The following is a 21,644-nucleotide window of genomic DNA, read 5'->3' on the forward strand; positions in this document are numbered from 1 at the left end:
AACCATTTCTACCAGGACTGTAAGGAGGCAACTGCACCCCATAGGCTTCACCAGCCGACCACCAACTGACACCTCGACACAGAGCTCAACGACGTGCATGGACCCACGAACATCGGGAATGACCATGGAACAGTGGCGGCGTGTGCTATGGTCCGATGAATCCCGGTCCCAGTTGTATCGAGCTGATCGGCGCGTAAGAATGCGGCGTATGCCCCCATGAAGCTATGGATCCTGGCGTTCAACAAGGTTGTATCCAGGCGGGATGTGACTCAGTTCTGGTCTAGGCGGTGTTCTCATGGTCGCAATTAGGGTCCATTTTCCAGCTGCAGGGAGCGCTGACAGTTGCACGTTATCTGGACATTCTTTCAGACCAACTGCATCCCTTTCTTCCTGGTGAGTACCCTGATGGAGTGCCATGTCTCATCAGGACAATGCGCCTTGTCACCGCTCTGTGGTGGCACGCAGATGGTGTGAGGAACACTCCAGTGAAGTTACGACCATGGGTTGGCCCTCCAGATCCCCCGATTTTAATCCAGCATTTATGGGAAGCTGTCGATGCTGGTGTACGTTCTATGAACCCCGCACCAGCTGCACAAAACCAATTATGGGTAGCAGTGTAAGATGCGTGGGTCCAGATCCCTCCAGAACGATTCCAACACCTTGTAGAGTCGAAGTTTCGCTGTATCGCTGCCGTTTTGAGGGCTCTCGAACGAGCAACTCGTTATTAACATCACATTCAGTGCCTTCCCACAGCTTTTGGCTACTCACTGTAGGCTATATGAGTTCTGGTATGAGAGTGCTGCCTGAGCTGAGACTTATGTCGTATGGACCCTGTTTTGCAAACTCCTAAGTAAAACATTACTTTAGGCCTGTTCTCGGTAGTGTATTCTATATGATGGCCCAAGATTCCGTCAACATTTGACGAGGCAATACTTCACGGAATTTTGGAGGTACACAAAATGGCCAAAAGATGGCGCTGGACAGCAACACGTCAGGTAGAAATGGCCACACATGCTTGAAATGACATCAGGTTTTATTGACACAAACAAAGAGTGCATAAACAGTCCAACAGATGGCGCTGGACAGCAACACGTCAGTGATGCCGCATGAAACCCGTGTACGGTATAAAAAAGCTGTCGTGAGAGAACAACACACTGTAGCTCCCATTACCGAGCCAGAAAGCTCTATCCAGAGTAATAACCGGAACCCTCTCATCGGGGAGCTCGCGATTTATGAAACCGAACGTTTCCTTTATAAGAGACCCAAGGTGTTACTTGTCAGTCTCCCAACTCCCCCACCCTGCCATAAGCGCTCCCACCCACAGCCGTAAGACACGAGGTTATATTCTGACCATTTCTAATATTATGACAACAGATCACCCAAAATAATAAAACAATCCAACCGCTAGTTAAAACGCTGTCAAGGCCGCAAAAGGCCGACGGTCCCTGCGTCAGATGCGCCTGCAATGGCAGCATGTTGACGTTACCAGATAAAGCACTGTTAATGAAGCTTTATTTAGGCTTACTTCACTTTGGTGTCAATAAACCCCCTTGTCATGCCAGTCATGTGTGTCAATTATTACCTCTCTACCTCCTGTATCCCGTGAAATGTTAACGGACGTTTGGGTCAGCCTGTACATCATTTTGAACAAATTTAATTGGTGGTAGAGGTGGTGATTACTGTTTTAAGAGGAAGTACGATTGCGCACCCATTCGCTCAGATATTTTTCATACACATTAAGTGCAGTTAGATCCGTACCAGGAAGATCTCAGAACGATTCCCTTTGTAGGCGCTGCCTCAAGGAGATTGAAACTCTTGCGCATGTTCTGGGATCTTGTCCTCGTGGTGAACTTTTAAGGAATACGCGTCATCATAATATCCGCTCGTTAATTGCGACAACGCTGAAAGACATTGGTTTCCAGGTATTTGAAGAGGTTCATAGCTTAGCGGACAACGGAAGCCACAGAAGGGTCGACATCCTTGCTTTCAAGAATAAGAAGAGAGGTTACATCATCGACCCCACAATTCGCTTTGAAAGCAATAAGTCGCAGCCATCAGATGTTAACCTCGAGAAGAGGAATATTTACTTACCAACAATTCCTTACTACAGGGAGAAATACCAGTTAGAGGAAAGAGACATTGTAGGTCTGACGTTTTTGCCGCTAATTTCTGGAAACAGATGTCTCTGCCAGTTACAATGTAACGGGAGATTGCCATCATAGCCTTAAGGGGTTCACTGATAATTCTAAAAAATCACTGTTACAATTAGGTTACCTTCAACATTTCTCTCAAGTACAGTATATCTATTTCTCTTCTAAAATTAAATGTAAAAGTATACTTTGTCGCAAGCCAGCCTCTGCATGAGAGGAAGTATTTCATAAAATAAAATATCTATTATTATTATTATTATTATTATTATTATTATTATTATTATTATTATTATTATTATTATTATTATTATTATTATGAAAAATTTAACATGGAGAAAGAGCATATTGACGTGACGTAAACGTGGCTCATACCCGGCGTGCTGAATACCCCTCGTCTCAGTTTCTACAAGAATGGGAGGACTACGTAATGCAGACGATGGAGAGAGAGCAGTATTGTTTGACAATATAACTGTGTTACAACTCTGGGAGGACTGGAACAGCAGGTTGAAACCCTTACGCTCATTTTGTGATTTGTAACGGTGTATTGTCTTGTGAAGCACATTCCATGTCATATTATCTGTTAGTGGTAGGATGGCTTCGAACGCCAAGAATGATTTATTACTAGGTCGTAAGTTCCTAATGCTCCTAACTACGAACTATTAAAGTTAAAACTTCAGAAGATCATTCCTCATATATCCTATTAAGTGTTACATTGAAATCATCTATATCCCTTTTTTTCCTTTTCCTTTTTCTTTTTCTTTTACAATTTGTCTTACGTCGCACCGACACAGGTAAGTCTTATGGCGGTTATGGGATAGGGAAGGGCTTGGAGTGGGAAGGAAGCGGCCGTGACCTTAATGAAGGTGTGGAAATGGGGAACCTCGGAAAACCATCTTCAGGTTTGCCGACAGTGGGGCTCGAAACCACTATCTCCCCTAACCGCACGGCCAACTCGCTCGGTCATTTATCACCTGGTGACTGTGTTGATGATTACAACTGGCAAATGTTGAATATTCCTTAGACATTTATCGCCAATACTTAAATGTATCAAAATATAGGCCAACCTTTCCTCCAACCATCACATCACAGATGAAGTTCTCTTTTCTGTAAATTGTTTTGTGTTAATCTGTATTACATTGAAGAACTATGATGCGAAGTGTAGGCCTACAGCTTCAACCAATCGGACTTGAAACTAATAAAATATTTTCCTTTCTGAGATAAAGTAAAAATTCTTTCTCGTGCTGTGCAGATAGCTGCCATAGGGACCATGCGAATGACGAGTGGTGCGCTCTTGCGACTACCTCAGAAAACGTTTGATGGGGTAAGCTGCAGGCCAGCGCTCGAGTTAGTTCTTCTCATGCTCCAGAGTAGGACAAGAAAACTCTGTCATTTATTTATTTATTTATTTATTTATTTATTTATTTATTTATTTATTTATTTATTTATTTTATTTATTTATTTATTTATTTATTTATTTATTTATTTATTTATTTATTTATTTATTTATTTATTTATTATGTACATGGCGGGGCTCAGGCTATGAAGCCTACTATTATGCTAAACCATATAATTATGCACCTGTATAAACATAATATGTTGAACATTATAATTACCTAAAATTTTAAAAAGTTTAATATAATTTAACAATAACGTCAAGTGTAGTTTAGCTGAAATTTAAAATATCATAAGAATAATGTTGACATTTTAGAATTAACTTACAGTATTTACTGTTATTAAAACTACATCTCGAAAAATTTAAACTATAATGTTACTAACCTTACATTTTATTCATTTAATAATATAACATTTGAGGGTGCTTCTTAGAGTAAATTAATCTCAATATAGGTAAAATTTCCAGCACATTGTTCTGAATACCTGATTAACCAATGTTAATCTTGCAGATTTTGAGCCATTCTACCCAACGAGATTATAATATTGCCTTATCCCCGAATTAGCGGATATCAAATGAAGAAAAAATGGATCTTTATCGATCGGCTGGCAACAGGGTGTTTGTCAAGTTGTGATGTAAACGGACGCACTTTTTCCGTGCGGTGTAGTCCTTGGCGATTAAGGATAATAGTTTCGTTATGTATGTATGCACATTTCTTGATTCCAGAAATGATTGGCTGAAAATACACGGAGGTTTTAGAACACAACGCCAACCAAAGGGTACACTTCTATGCTTTTTTTTATGGTTTTGACGTTGCACTAACACATCCAAGAATTTTCGGTGACGCAAGAATATGGAAAATATGGGCCTTACTTAAAACGCCTGGACTTTTACCTTTCGGGACACGTAAAGTTTGTATTCGACTGTTGCTGATTATAAATCAACGAAATGGTCCCATAACTCTGCCATTAAGCATTTCCGGAACCACATTATATGGGGGATACATACCTGAAATGTTGCTGTGAGGTTTGACACACCCTGTATATTATTACGATAGATTTTAACACGTGACAAAGTATGCGATATTCTACTCTTATTCTTCTATACAGCAGTCCAGTAGCCTAGATACGACTTTCCCTTGTGGGGGAATAATAATAATAATAATAATAATAATAATAATAATAATAATAATAATAATAATAATAATAATAATAATAATAATAATAATAATAATAATAATAATAACACATTTTAAATGCGCACGGGTCAATTTAAATACAATTTATGGGGGTGGGGGTGAAAATTTCCTATTTCAACCGGGTCAAAAATGGAATAAATGAAGCACCCATCTAGTGGCGAGGATAGGAACTGTGCCGGCTGTCGAAGCCTGTCGCACTGCTCTGGGGCAGTGATTAATGACTGACAGATGAAATGAAATGATGTTGAAGAGTTTCGTCGGAATGAAAGATGAGAGGGATACCAGAGTGCCCGGAGGAAAACCTGTTCCGCCTCCGCTTTGTTCACCAAAAGTCTCACTTGGAGTGACCGGGATTTGAACCACGGAACTCAGCGGTGAACGGCCGGCGCATGGCTGCCTGAGCCAGGGAGGCTCTTACGGGAGGGGGGGGGGGGATAAATAGTAATAATAATAATAAAAATAATAAAACACATTTTATGCGAATGTTTTTGAAAATTGATTTCATTTTTAGTATCTATTTAGAATGAGTACAAGCGCCTCATGAGGGTGTGTGGGGATATATCCCCTTTATCCCACCCGTTATCTACGCCACTGCAGCAGTCCTCTCAGTTTTGTGTCAGAACGCGTACGTGAACTTAAAATCTTTATTTTTAACTTTTTTTTTTACTTCGCACCGACACAGACCGGCCTTATGGCGACGATGGGATAGAAAAGGCCTAGGAGTGGGAAGGAAGCGGCCGTGGTCTTAGGTAAGGTACAACCCCAGCATTTGCCTGGTGTGAAAATGGGAAACCACGGTGTTTTGATGTTGCTTTCAGCAAATGTATCTGATAAGGAATGAGCTTTACTGTTCGCATTCGTTATCGCAGACAAGTTTCAATACACTAAACGCAATTGAAAGGCAAAGTTAGAATTGTCTAGGTAAACCAGTAATGCATGTGATGCAAAGGTTTCATCGATCACTTCCTTATCCCCGATTTCTATATTGGTATGTAACAATTTTGCAAGAAATCTTAAATTGTCTTCTCGTATCTCGTATTTTAGTCCATCTATGTGTTAGATACTCTGTACACACTGCAAAACTCTCCGTGGCCAGATTAAGATAAGCTGAGCGAGGTCAACACTTTCCTTTAGCTCCAGGTAAAGTTTACAGTTTTCTTCTAGTCTACTGTATAGGTACACTTGCGATAAGGGAGTGGACATTTCCAAGTAATGAATACAGTCGTAGTTCATTTAACTTTCTGCTTGTTGTGGACTAGGTATGAGCACTAAATGTAAGAACAACCGGTAAAACATTACATTCCCTAAAAAGTATAGGTCTCGTTATTCGCGCAATAAGTGTGTATCATTAAAATACTTTTAAATTTACAATAAACAATGTGCGATTATTAATATTGTGGTGTTCAGAGTGTTTGAATTTACCTGGAGGGTCATGAGTGGTTTGGAAGAAAATAGTACGAAACTGTTGGATATGTTCCAAATGTATGCAAAAGAAAAAAAAAGGTCAGTAACATACAGTACATTTGAAACTGGAAGAGGAAGGCATTGTTAAAAGTGTTGATCATGAACTCGACGAAGAAAAGCATTTTAAAGCATATTTACGACATACCTGTGAATAACCTAGTTTGCTTCGATTTTGAACTGTAACAAACAGGACCTGAGAAATGGCTCTTAAAATCGGGTGATGTCACCGATAGCACCAGCTGAAAGAAACCATCTCTTACTCTCAGGTAAGTTGACAATCTTCTTCTTCATCTTCTTCTACCGCTTTTAACACAGACTGGGATCGCGGTCCCCTTTCACCACCCAATGTCCTTCGAGACGCCAATCCTATGTGGAGGGATTTGTTCACTATTGCGTGTTTTTTGTGGTGTTAAGTAGTATCATGTGTTGTATGTGTGCGTGTGAAAGAGAAAGGTATTGAGACAAACAGTCAGTGCCCGAGGCAGAGATCAGATAAGCTGACAATACACGAAATAAATAGTATCGACTGGCTGATTGTATGTTCAGTTTTGCTATTTATTTTACGTTATATTGAATCAGACAGGTGTTATGGCGGCTATGGGATAGCACTGATAAGAAAGTGACCGTGGGTTTAATTTAGGTACAGCCTGGTGTGAAAAAAGAAAACCACGGAGAATTAATTTCAGAGCTACCGAAAGTAGGGTTCGAACCCACTATCTCCCAAATGCAAGATAACAGCCACACACCTGGAACTGCGTAGCCAAATCACTCAATGAATGTTAATGTTTAAGACAATATGAAATAAACAGTCGCCCATTTTTCCAATTTCTGTCCAAGCTGTATTATTTTTTTCCTCTCTGAGTTGTTGAACCTCGGTTCTTTTATGTACCACAGAAATGCTTGGATACCAATTAACTCAATCAGTGTCCGGCTCCATGGCTAAATGGTTAGCGTGCTGGTCTTTGGCCACAGGGGTCCTAGGTTCGATTCCCGGCAGGGTTGGGAATTTTAACCATCACTGGTTAATTTCGCTGGCACGGGGGCTGGGTGTATGTGTCGTCTTCATCATCATTTCATCCTCACCACGATGCGCAGGTCGCCTACGGGAGTCAACTCAAAAGACCTGCACCTGGCGAGCCGAACATGTCCTCGAACACTCCCGGCACTAAAAGCCATACGCCATTTCAGTTTCAACTCAATCAATCACCCTCCTCGGCAATGAAACGTACTTGTGACATTTTTAGGTAACAACAAACAAAACGTTCACAACATTAGAAGTCACATGCAATACAGATGGTCACTAAAATGCGGCGTACGATGCTATAGACTCATCTAAAATCAGGTACGTGTTGCGTTCTGCAGGGATACAGTCTCACTACTTTTCTTAATTAAGACCCACCGTAGCTCAGGCGACAGCGCGCAAGCCTCTCACCGCTTGATTACGTGGTTCAAATACCGGTCACACCATGTGAGATTTGTGCTGGACAAAGCGGCGCTGGGACAGGATTTTCTCTGGCCACTCCAGTTTTGCCTGTCATCATTCATTCAAGCAACACTCTCCAATATCATATCATATCTGTCAGTCATTAATCACTGCCCCAGATGTGTGCGACAGGCTTCGGCAGCCAGCACAAAATCCTTATCCTCGCCGCTAGATTGGGCTTCATTCATTCTGTAACTACCCGGTCGAATGACTGGAAACAGGCTATGGATTTTCATTTTCAACAATAGGCCTAATAATCATTTTAACGTCCTTTCGATTACTGTAGATTTGAGATACCGTAGTACAGTAATTTTGCCCTCGAAAGGTTTGATTATTTTCCTAGTAATTAATTTCGTGTGGCTATTTCTAGCCGAGTGCAGCTCTTATAAGACAGATCCTCCGACGAGGGTGGGTGGCATCTGCCATGTGTAGGTAACTGCGTGTTGTTGTGATGGAGGATAGTGTTATGTGTGGTGTGTGTGAGTTGCAGGGATGTTGGAGACAGCACAAACACCCAGCCCCCGGGCCATTGGAATTAACCAATGAAAGTTAAAATCCCCGACCCGGCCGGAAATCCAATCCGGGACCCTCTAAACCGAAGGCCAGTACGCTGACCATTCAGCCAATGAGTCGGATATTTTCCTATTAAATGTAATTTATTGACAAGAGACTCGTTTTTTAGCACTTAAATGTCAATTGACTGCCCGCGATTTTATTCTACAATCTTGAGCATAGGAGGCTAGTGTCAAACCAAATACATACCTTGTATCACTCAGATATTCTATTCCTCTCCCTCGTAATGATATACAGTACTTATCCAACTTCTAACCCACAGATCACTTATACACGACACAACCTGTGGCAGAAGTGGCTCTTCAGTAGCCGAAAATTGAACACCCCTGTGCACGGAACTGTGAAGGCTCTCAGAGTGTACGGAGCCTGGCTGGCAGGGGATTTGTCAATTGGACCGACACATTTGACATGCACCAGCTAATCCCCTGGCCGACCCACATCACCAGAGCAGGGTTTGAGTCCCGCTGCCACTCTTGACAGTGATGGAGTGGGAGACATGACCGGGACGAACCACTCAATGGAATGTAATCTGCTTTCATATTGTGATGGTGATTTGTAAAGTAACGACCAGACCCCTGTCGTCATCAGTATTTGGGACGGACATAGACCTGCAATGCGAGGAGAAAGATCACCTCCTTGATCACTAAGTTGTGGACAAGGCTTAATATCCACGCAGCATAGACTTATTTGTTTAACTGTTGTGTCAGTGATGTCCCTGAAACCTAGAATCGTTAGCTCAGCCATAGGACTACTAATAATTGTCACGACACTAAGTGGAATAGAGTGGTTAGTTCTAAACCCGGCCGCCTTTGACCCTAGAAATGAACTTCATTATTCCCATTGCAGGTGATAATGGAATAAGGAAGGATAGGACTGGGAAGGAAATGGCCGCTGACTTAAGGTAAAGCTTCAGCATTTGCCTTGTGTAAAAATGGAAAACCACGGAACAACATCTTCAGGGCTGCTGTCAGTGTGGTTCGAACCCACTGTCTTCCGAATGCAAGCTCACAGCTACATGACCTACTGCATAACCAACTGGACCGTCCCAAATTAATAATTTCGTGTGGCTATTTCTAGGGGAAGGACCTAGCATGTTTCTTTCAAGAACAGACAAGAAGCAATTTCCTCCCTTGAAAACCTATATGAAATTGCATCCAAAACCGGACTCCAAATCTCATAAGGAACAAACCCGGAACACACCACATGTTTATTAGTAGTGTATGTCGTAAATCATACTTACCAACCACGACCTCCTGGTGTTTTGTGACATCCAACATCCGCGCTACATTAGGAAGAATATAGTTTCAAATAGCCTACCGATATGCCGCTAAAAACAGGAATGAGTCAGTGAATGGTGAAGTTCCTCACAAGTACATTCTTTTCAGAAACATACCTAGATTTAATTTCTGTTGTGGGTATCCATGGAGGATTATTTTTGTCTACATGACAGGTGGATTATATTTGGATAATAATTAAGTCTGATAAAATGTTACATGCGAGGAATATATAAATACGACGCGCTCATTTGTTTGGAGTGGCTATACGTTGAAAACAAGCACAGCATTAATTCGTGCAATTAAACACTGCTGTACTGACGGATAAAATCTGTGTAGTTGGTAACAATATCTCCGTTATCATAAATCCAAAAAGGAAAGCACATTATTTCCCGAGTCCCTTAACACCATTTACGAACATAAAACCAGAATATCGATAATTTTAACGGATCTGGAGATATTTGAGGTGGACCTTCTTGTAGCCTGGGTGACGATTTTAAAGCACTGTACCACGAAGCGACAAGGTAATAGCTTCACTATTATGAACATTCAAGTTCCTAAGAGTTTGGTTGACGACTTAAAAAGGCACGCTGTCCTTTCACAACAAAAAGATATTATGTACAGCACAAAACTTACGCAGTTAATAATAATAATAATAACAATAACAATAATAATAATAATTACTGAGATAACTAAAATTTTATACACTACCTAATGGTTTTCCACAGTTCTCTGGAAGTCACAACTCATATATATATAGAGAGAGAGAGAATTAGATGTAAAAATACCTGTGTCCACAATAAGTAGCCCACATGTTAAATATAAATCAAACAAGTTGCTTTACGTCGCACCGACACAGATAGGTCTTATGGCGACGAAGAGATGGGAAAGGGTTGGAAGTGGGAAGGAAGCAGCCGTGGCCTTAAAAAGGTACAGCACCAGCATGTGTCTGGTGTGAAAACCACGGAAAACCATCTTAAAGGCTGAGGTCGGTAGGATTCGAACCCGCCATCCCTCGAATGCAAGCTCATAGCTACGTGACCCTAAACGTACGGCCAACTAGCTCGGTCATCTCTGAAAATGTATTTTTCTATCAGCAGAGGATTTTTTAAATCGTCGTATTTTGTATAGGCTACACGAGATGTACAGTAGTCCACTGGTTTTCTGATTAAACATCCTTTTATTTAAGCTATTGCATCAGTCTGCTCACTTACTGTCCACGTACACCGGTGATCACGTGATTCGATTATTGAAGTATTGTGCAATGATGCGACATACGAACTGAGAGAATACCGAGCGGTTCTTTCGAATATAAAACAGACAATTTCGAGTGGTCACGAGCATGACTCATAGTCATAGGTTAGGCTAGATAATAATGTTATTGGCTTTAAGTCCCACTAACAACTTTTATGGTTTTTGGAGACGCCGAGGTGCCGGAATTTACTCCCGGAGGAGCTCTTTTACGTATCAGTAAATCTACCACACGAGGCTGAGCACCTTCAAATACCATCGCACTGAGCCAGGATCGAACCTGCCAAGTTGGGTTCAGAAGGCCAGCGCCTCAACCGTCTGAGCCACTCAGCCATGCGGGGAGGCTAGAGAACTGAGTTTATTTAATTATCGAACATCAACTAGTTATAAAAATACGAATTGATTAAACTAATACGGTAAATAGGATAATCTAATAGCCTAACTACTTACAAGCTAAGTACTTTGGAATTATGTTTTGACTACCTTTTTAACATTGCAAATAAATATCCATCTATTATTTAAAACTCCCTGTAAGAAGAGGACAGTGAATGCAAGTGGGTATTATTTTCAAATGAGCTGAACTCGAGTCCATTATAGCATACGATTCTCTGTATGTATTGCTTCAGAGGAAGTTCGGCTCCCCACCAATATCCAGTGTACGGATAATGAACGGTGTGTATGGTCTCACTTATCCGTGACTGCGTACGATTCTTTCGGTGTGCTATGGCTCACTGTATATCTCGCTGCAGCGGAAGCTCGGCTCCCAGCCAGTGTCCAGTGTGCCGATAAGGAGCCGTGTATGTCTTGTGTCTCACTGAGCCGTGATTGCGCACGATTCCTTCAGTGTGCCATGATTCACTGTGTCTCGCTGCAGCGGAAGCTCGGCTCCCCGCCAATGTCCAGTGTCCCGCTAGTGAGCCGTGAGTGTGCCACTCAGCACTGTCCGCTGCGAGTCAGCTGAATCGTGTGCCGCGAGCTCGCCGATCCTGTGAATTGATTACTCGGACACTTAAATAAATCGATATACTGCTTCGATTCATGCACTCAGTAGCCAACTCTATTAGTCATAGGTAGCCGGAGAAGTGGACGAGGCGCCGGTAACCCAGACTGTAATAAACGGCGGCGGATTGTCACTCCCGGTAATGTACGATGAGTTACACTGTTCCACTGTTGCACCGGAGCCGAGGAGGACGCAGATCTGTCCTGCAATGTCATTCTGCCATCATTTTCAAACAAACAGACTGCAATGGTGTATGGGACGATGCCACTGGGGACAGGAATGGCAGCAGATAGTGTTTTCGGACGAATCCAGGTTCTGTTTGTTTGAAAATGATGGCGGCGGTGTGAGCCAATATCAACCATTAAAGATGAACTGTGGAACGAGGTGAATGCAGCATGGATGGCTATGCCAGAGGACGCCATTCGAGCCTTATACTACTCGGCGGTGCCATCACGCATGGAATAAGTTATCAGATCTCAGTGCTCATGGAGGACCCAGTGCCTACTAGGCAACAGGATACATGCTGAACCTAGGTGACTGAAATGCTAATCGTTTCTGCAGAACATACTAATGAACATGTCCTGTGAATATGAACTTCCTATCTCTAGTCTTTAAAGGTGTTCTGTTTTTTATGAACATGAGTGTATTTATGCACTTTTATTAACATTACTTATGTAACTTTGAAGTTATACACTTCTTCTTCTCCTTCTCCTTCTTCTTCTTCTACTACTATCGATTTTGTCCACACCTGTAGGGTCTCGGGTGTGAATGTTTCACATATAGAACATTGTACTTTAGATTTGTAATAAATATGGACTTGGTCACTTTTAACGGCCGGATGCCTTTCCTGATGTCAACTTTATGTCCAGCCACGTGCAGTAATCACTATTGCGCGTTTTTGTGGTGGTTGATAGTGTTCTGTGTTGACTGGATATGAAGAGGGGAGTGTTGGGACGAACACAAACACCCAGTCCCCGAGTCAGAAGAATTAATCAGACGCGATTAAAATCTCCGACCCGTCGGGAATCGAACCGGGGATCCTCTGAAACCGAAGGATTTAACGCTGACCATTCAGCCAAGGAGTAGGACAATACATGTTTTTTTTGAGTTATTCGCGAAGTAGTCAAAATAAAAACTCTAGCTCCAAATTCTTTTTCAGGTAAATTCACTCGCGAATTTATCGATCATATCTGAAGTTCTTGCTATATTACTACAGATAATGTGTTTCATTCTATCGTTCATGTTTTAAAATCACCTTCCATGTTAGGAAGTATACATTAGACGTGTGCTACTGTAACTCAATGGAGATGAAGAAGTGTTCTTTGACGTTCACACTAATATCAGTAGTTTCCGGGCAAGCTGGGGTACGAAGGGATTGAGAAATAGTAGCCGTGTTGTAATACGAAGGGCAACCTTGGTGTTTCCTTGGTGTGAAAATGGGAAATCGTGGAAACCTATTTTTAGGACAGCTGACAGTGGGAATTAAACCTATCATCCCTCTACAATCTGTATAAAAATCAGTCTGCAGTGATAAGAATCGAGGGCTTTGAAAAAAGAAGCAGCAATCCAGAAAGGAGTGAGGCAAGGCTGCAGTTTGTCCCCTCTCCTTTTCAATGTTTACATAGAACAGGCAGTAAAGGAAATCAAAGAGAAATTTGGAAAGGGAATCACAGTCAAAGGAGAGGAAATCAAAACCTTGAGATTTGCCGATGATATTGTCATTTTATCTGAGACTGCAGAAGATCTCGAGAAGTTGCTGAATGGTATGGATGAAGTCTTGGGTAAGGAGTACCAGATGAAAATAAATGAGTCCAAAACAAAAGTAATGGAGTGCAGTCGAATGAAGGCAGGTGATGTAGGAAACATTAGACTAGGAAATGAAGTCTTAAAGGAAGTAGATGAATATTGTTACTTGGGTAGGAAAATAACTAACGATGACAGAAGTAAGGAGGACATAAAATGCAGACTAGCACAAGCAAGGAAGAGCTTTCTTAAGAAAATAAATTTGCTCACTTCAAACATTGATATAGGAATTAGAAAGATGTTTTTGAAGACTTTCGTGTGGAGCGTGGCATTGTATGGAAGTGAAACATGGACGATAACTAGCTCAGAAAGAAACAGAATAGAAGCTTTTGAAATGTGGTGTTACAGAAGAATGTTGAAGGTGAGATGGATAGATCGAATCACGAATGAAGAGATACTGAATCGAATTGGTGAGAGGAGATCGATTTGGCTAAATTTGACGAGAAGAAGAGATAGAATGATAGGACACATCTTAAGACACCCAGGACTTGTTCAGTTGGTTTTTGAAGTGTAGGTGGTAAGAACGGTAGGGGTAGACCAAGATATGAATATGACAAGCAGATTAGAGCAGATGTAGGAAGCAATAGTTACGTAGAAATGAAAAGGTTAGCACAGGATAGGGTGGCATGGAGAGCTGCATCAAACCAGTCTATGGTCTGATGACTCAAACAACAACTACCCTCGAATGCACGACCTCTACCGTCATTTTACATGTAGTGAAATAAACTAAGAAGGCATTTTAATTAATTAAACACATCGAAAGATATAATCACCACAACCAACTGGAGAGTTTGAAAATATTGATGATGGAACATATTTTCCAGTGAATTGAATGTGGCAATTGTTGCAGCCTGGAAAACACACAGAGAGCTTCATGGGAAGAATGCAAAGATTCACCTAAATTGTCGAAGAGAAGAAGCTCATTCTCAAAAACCTACGAACATTTTCAAGACCAGGACCAAGAGATGAAATCCCAATTTTAATGGATAATTCTGACAGACATTATCTTGTCGAATCAAAATCAAGGTAGGTGTGCATTGTGTAAACATTAAAAAATGCACGCCTGCAATGCCGAGCGATAAATTAATTACCGAATTGAATTTGATGATTTACATGCCCCTGAGGCTGAAAATCCCCTTTATGTAGTATCCTGATATAATAAGATACATGTTTAAGAACACACTAAATAAATTATTGTAATTTTAAATTACACATTCAACTTAAAAGCAGAACTAAATTATAATTTTACAAATATTAAAACGAGTAATATTAAAATATACATTATAAACTAAATTTGAAACGAAAGCTTTTTACATTATTTTGTATGACTAGAATATTTTTAGGAACTAGCAGTGATTAAAACAATTTTTAAGGAGAGAGACGAACAGAAATTCAGTAAATATTACCTCTTTATCCTTGAATAAAGTAACATGAAATGTTTCACATACAGAACATTGTACTTTAGATTTGTAATAAATATATATACCTCTATTCCTTGGATAAAAGTAAATCGTCGTCATAACACCTATCTGTGTCGGTGCGACGTAAAGCAAAAAAAAAGTAAAAGTTTTTACATCTATTTTTGTAGTTTACAATAAACAGCACCGAACCAGTTCATATAATTTGAAGGTTGAAAGGATATCTCACTACTGACCCCCGGTGGATGGGGGTAGTAGAATAACACCCACGATATCCCCTGCCTATCGTAAGGGGGGGGGGCCCGGGGGTTCTTAACCCTCTCATGCATGAATTTAAAAAAATTAAATTAAAAATAGTGTAATGTGATTTTCCTGGTTAAAATGACCCTATTAGATGATACAAACATAAAATACAAAACGAAGTTACCATACTTGGCGGGAATTTGATGTCCTCATATGAGGACACCATGCATTTAGTGGAATAATGTCAACGCGTAATACATTTACTACTTTGGTTTATTATACTAGTATTTACAAGAAATTTTTACACCTGAGGCAATTGTGTGAGAACAGCGAAATCACACTGGTCCTACAGGGGCATTTATATGTAACTGATGTACTTCACATGTTCATATTTCAGTCAATGGTATGGAAACTCCGAAAGCACTCTGGAAATAGTGGTACATTATATTTTCCACAAGTATACCGGGTTTTACATGCGCAGTTTTTGTCACGCGTATTAGCATTTCTAGCCTCTGTTTTCTGTGGATAGTGTCCTACTCCATCCATCCTCTTTTCAGCAGGCCCAGTATGTGTAGCCTGTTTCTTGAGTGGTGATGATGGGCCATTTTTGCTTGGTCGCCCCCTCTTCCTTGGTGCTTCTCCTGCCTTACCACTGAAGATAAGTCCTGTTGCCACTCGACTCTTGAACTCGAGCAGGTCCATAGGGGTCTTGCAGTCCATTTTCCACAGTAACCAAGCAGTTACAACTGTGACATTTAGCACATGGTAAAAAATCCTCATGTACCATCTGCAGTTCCTTATACCTGTAAAGAGCCACCAAGGAGTCCATGAGATCAACACCACCCATATGGCAGTTACGTATTCATATACCCTTCGGTCTGTCAATTTCAATGAATTTCTTCTCCTTTCTACACCATCTTCTGGCCTTACCAACTGGTTCTAAGCCTGCATATGAAGAAATGATATGAACTGCCGAATTATCAACCCACCAGATTACTGTCAAGCCAACTGTTGATGTTGTAACTGATGAGCTTCCTCGACCCTCTTTCTTTAGGTCCTTGGCATCTTTCAGTTTTTAGTAGTATCCTTCAGCCTATTTTCTCTCAAGGGCCCTACAAACCAGGTATCAAGTTCTTTCAGTTTCAGCACAAGGGGTAAGTTACATGCTGCTATCTGGTGGAAATGTTGTAAACTACTATAATCTTGTCCTACAAACATCACTCGCTCATCTGATAACATTACAAACCATTTGTAGAATCCTGGAAAATAAATATTGGATGAAGAAGTTGAGAATACAAGCTAACCTCAAAAATGACACATGGTAGTTTGATGCATGATGTCCTCATATGTGGACGCCCATATTATACCAATATTGTGTAAAGACTACAAACCAGAATAAGCTGAATTATAGTGGTAATGATAGTAGAATGTACAAAATGAAGAACTACCCACCTACCTTGGGCATTTTCAAGATAGGAACAGCTCAAAACAATTGGAAACTATGTTGACTTCTCACAAAATGGTGAACCATAAATATTCTGTTTTCAATGATGCCAATTACATGCTCCCACCTGCTGGTTCTTTCAGAAACTGATGTTTTCCACTCTTACCAGCCTAAAATAATCTTTTAATAACTTTACCTCCGTCTTAGGAAACTCCAGGGAATAAATAATGCCTAAAAATTCGGATGTCCTCATATGAGGACACCATGCATGAGAGGGTTAGCTTTGGAGTGTGAGTTGGCGACCACGGGACCCTTAGCTGAGTCCTGGCATTGCTTCCAGTCATTTGTGACAGGCTTCTCACTTTCCTCTATCCAATCCGACGCCCCCCCCCCCTTACCGTCCTTGGTCAACTGTTCTTTTCCGACCTCGACGGTGTTAGATTCCCGAGGCCTAGGATGTCTTCATTTTCATGCCATTCATGTCCTTGGCTTTCTTTGTCCGATACCTTCATTTTTCGATGTGTCAGATCCCTTCCATTGTTTTCCCTCTGATTAGTTTTACTAGAGGATGGTTGCCTAGTTGTACTTCCTCTTAAAACAATAATCACCACCACCGCCTCACACAACAATGAAGTTTCTAATTTTTAAAATTTTTAATATGCTTCACTACATAATAAAACCACGCAGTTCTTTGATTTCATTTCATACTACGATCGCAGAACTCTGTAAACTTCAAACTAAACGCAATGTTCCCAAAGAACTGGAATACTTCAGTTTTCATACAGAGGACAAAAAATACCAAATTCTTAAATATGTACTTAAGAGAATACAATTTCATAAAACACCCCTGTTTTTAGGTAAAAGGTTAATGTTCGTCTAACAGAGACTAGTTCCATCACATCTTTCTGTAATATATTAGCAAAGGCTTCTGTGTAGATCAAGTGGTGGAACAAAGAAACAAAGGTATTAGCATTACAGATAACTAATAACACATCCTATTCTGATAACAGATGGGCTAATAAATGTAGGCAGTAATGATTACCAGTGCCTTGATTCTCGCACTTTCCCTGTGTGTGTCAGTAATGAAATCATCATTAACTTATTAAATGTTGAGTAATACAGGCCGACATTAAGCTTGACTTACCTGTAATTTATTACTTTGCTCCCGCGTGATGATAAAAAGCGTGTGTTTCTTTTGGTTCGCGGCTTTTAATGAAGTTGCATGTTAGTCTATACGGTCGCTTTAACTACCTCATCCTCTCTTCACGCGATGCGCTTCGTACTCGCTGCGCCCAGCAATGAGATCATAAAATTTTGAAATATTTATTTAGCCTAGCTCAAGTACTGTCTTTTCTGTTGCTAATGTATCTACTAATTTCCATTGAGAGTCCTTTACATATTCAGCGTGAGTACTGAAAACAAGAGGGAATGAGAGGGGTCCCATCACTCCACAGGCGTAGCATAAAATGATGATCACATCTGGTAATTTTCTACATCGATTTCTACAACCCAGTTTTGAAGAATATATTATCAACTACATATAAAAATTCAATTAATTAATAGAGTTATTATCTATAGGCTATATAGCACACCACAGGCGTATTCTAGATGATATTTATAATCACACGTGTTAATATTCAGCATTGGTTTCTATAAGCCAGTTTTGTAGAACATATTATCAACTACATACAGAAGTTCGATTAATTAATAGGCTTATTATCTGTTAACACCTTTCCTATATATGTGTTCGCCGGCCCCGTGGCTTAGGGGTAGCGTGCCTGCCTCTTACCTGGAGGCCTCGCGTTCGATTCCTGGCCAGGACACGGGGTTTTACCTGGATCTTGAGGGCTACCTCATTACAATTGAGTTATCTGACGGTGAGATAGCGGATCTGGTTTTGAAAGCCAAGAATAACGGCCGAGAGGATTTGCCGTACCGACCCAACGACACCTCGTAATATGCATGTCTTCGGACTGAGCAGCGGTCGCTTGGTAGGCCAAGGCCCTTCACGACTGTAGTGACATGGGGTTAGGTTATGTTAAGTTCGCTAAGTGTTTGCTAAGTGATGAAGTAGGCCTATAATTTTAACGAATATGTAGATACAGCATATCTTTAAGGTATATTTATTCAACAATGACAAGGAAAGTAGAAATTAATTGGTTTGGTCTAATGGATATGTTTTCAAAGAAGCTGGAAATATATTAAAATTCTCCCTTGGTAAATTATTCCATTCCCTATTTCTTCTTTCTCGGAGCATTCTGCTTAGTCGAGATTGCAAATAAAAGGTTATAGATCTCTTTACATGGTATGAGGTTATTTAGGAGTTGTAGTAAGGATATAGAGGAGAGGGCGTATAAGTCACTGGTAAGACCCCAATTAGAATATGGTTCCAGTGTATGGGACCCTCACTAGGATTACTTGATTCGACTACACCGAGTGATCCCAAGGAAAAGAGTACGGTATGTTCTGAGTAGTGTTACAAAAATGCTGCAAACTTGGTACTAGGAACACTTGGGAATGGAGAGACGAGTCTCTCGACTAAAAAAGCTGTGTGTTCCGAGCTGTTGGAAAAGAAATGGCGTGGAATGACATTAGTAAACGAATGTGTCTGAGTGAAGGTTTTTGAAGTAAGAACATTCAGATTATGAAGATATTGTTGAAATTCAATAGGACGGACTGGGATAAATATTCATTTATAACAAGAGGAATTAGGGAATGCAGCAATTTACCAAGTGAGACATTCGATAAATTTCCAACTTCCTTAAAAGCATTTAAGAGAAGGGTGGGGGAAACACCAACTGACAGGCAATCTGCCACCTGGGCGACAGCCCGAAATGCGGAACTGAGGAAAAATGATTGAATGATTGATATTAATGTAGGAAAGATCATAAAATGAAGGTGAAGTTGGAATTCAAGAGGAAACATTAGGGGAAATACTCGTTTATAGGAAGAGGAATTAGAGCCTAAAATAATTTATCAAGGGGGATGTTTGAGAAATTTCCAACTTTTGAAATAATTTAAGTCCGCCTCTGTGGTGTAGTGGTTAGCGTGATTAGCTGCCACCCCCGGAGGCCCGGGTTCGATTCCCGGCTCTGCCACGAAATTTGAAAAGTGGTATGAGGGCTGGAACGGGGTCCATTCAGCCTCGGGAGGTCAACTGAGTAGAGGTGGGTTCGATTCCCACCTCAGCCATCCTGGAAGTGGTTTTCCGTGGTTTCCCCACTTCTCCTCCAGGCGAATGCTGGGATGGTACCTAACATAAGGCCACGGCCGCTTCCTTCCCTCATCCTTGACTATCCCTTCCAATCTTCCCATCCCTCCACAAGGCCCCTGTTCAGCATAGCAGGTGAGGCCGCCTGGGCGAGGTACTGGTCATTCTCCCCAGTTGTATCCCCGACCAAGAGTCTGAAGCTCCAGGACACTGCCCTTGAGGCGGTAGAGGTAGGATCCCTCGCTGTGTCCGAGGGAAAAGCCGACCCTGGAGGGTAAACAGATGATGATGATGATGATGATGATGATGAAATAATTTAAGAAAAGACTATCTAACAACTGATAGGGAATCTGTCACCTGGGTGAAATACCTAATTGCGGATCAATAGCGATTGATTGATTGATTGATTGATTGATTGATTGATTGATTGATTGATTGATTGATTGATTGATTGATTGATTGATTGATTGATTGATTGATTATCATATGCCGATATGGAACCCTTCTTTGAGGAAAACGTTCAGCGTGCATCTCCGCAGCTGCAAAACCATTCTGTCCTACTTCGCCGTAAATCAAAACTCTGTCGAAATAGTCCCTCGGTGTGAACTGTGCCATAGCTAAACAGTATGTGTTCGCTAGTCATGTATGGGTTGTAAGCATTACGTCACAGGTCGCTCCTCCCCTCCTAACGAGGCTTCCGACTGTGTGTACCGTCCGCTTCATCGTAGGTGTATTGCCACATGTTCTTTGCTACAAATCAAGTTTTAACTTACTTCTTTTCATCGATAAACGTATCTATTGTAACTATTTGATGACTACCAATCAATAATTTCTTGAATATCGTAAAATCTATCATAAATAAAAATATATAAAAACTTAATGAAAATTGATCGAAATGTCCGTAGTATGGGCGCCAGAGTTCACCAGAATGGATCCCTCGAATTTTGATAGAGCATGATAAACTTTATATTCCAGGGCGTGTACATAATGCTGCGTACTGGTACATCTGCTGCAGGCCTTACCTAACCTCCTGAAAACGACTAATTAGGTAGGAACTGCACCTAGGTTCATCAATAACTCCACTGATTCTAAAATAGCTAACTATATTCTTAACAAAATCCGTGCATGAGCACCTCATCAACACACAACATTATACATATAATACACGCATAAAAAATTGCTGGAAGACTCCATATTTACAACAACAATGAAAACAGTGGGAAAACGAAAGCTAGAACTAAACTACCATTTGTAGATAGTCCGATGAACAATGCACATATATGTAGATAAATACCCTTCACTGTGTCTGTATCAATACTACTTGCCAATTCTCATAATGAGCACTTCTAACATCACACAGATACTGTACCTCGTAATACTGTGTTCACAGACTTCAACACTTGTTGAAAGATATATACATTTGAGCAACACACGCTTATCGATCCTGAACATAAATTATGGAAAGTCTAAAATAGCTTTCACCAACATATAATGCCAGGCCGCCACAAGTGCTACAATACCTAAAGCATACGCCCTCCGCAATTTGTTGATCAGCCACTTTCCACGAACATAACAAGACTACGTTCCACGAACGTTTGAAGTCCAGTCCATTGTAGCCGTGTCACTCGAATACCGTATATCAGCACCACTTCCATTTATTACAGTCTGTCCGCACTACTTCCTTCTCGTACAGTGTGTCAGTACTCCTTCTTGTCTGTACTGAGTGTGGTTCCCGCCGTTTG

The sequence above is a fragment of the Anabrus simplex genome, chromosome 1, assembly GCF_040414725.1.
Source record: "Anabrus simplex isolate iqAnaSimp1 chromosome 1, ASM4041472v1, whole genome shotgun sequence".
Classification (NCBI taxonomy): Eukaryota; Metazoa; Arthropoda; class Insecta; order Orthoptera; family Tettigoniidae; genus Anabrus; species Anabrus simplex.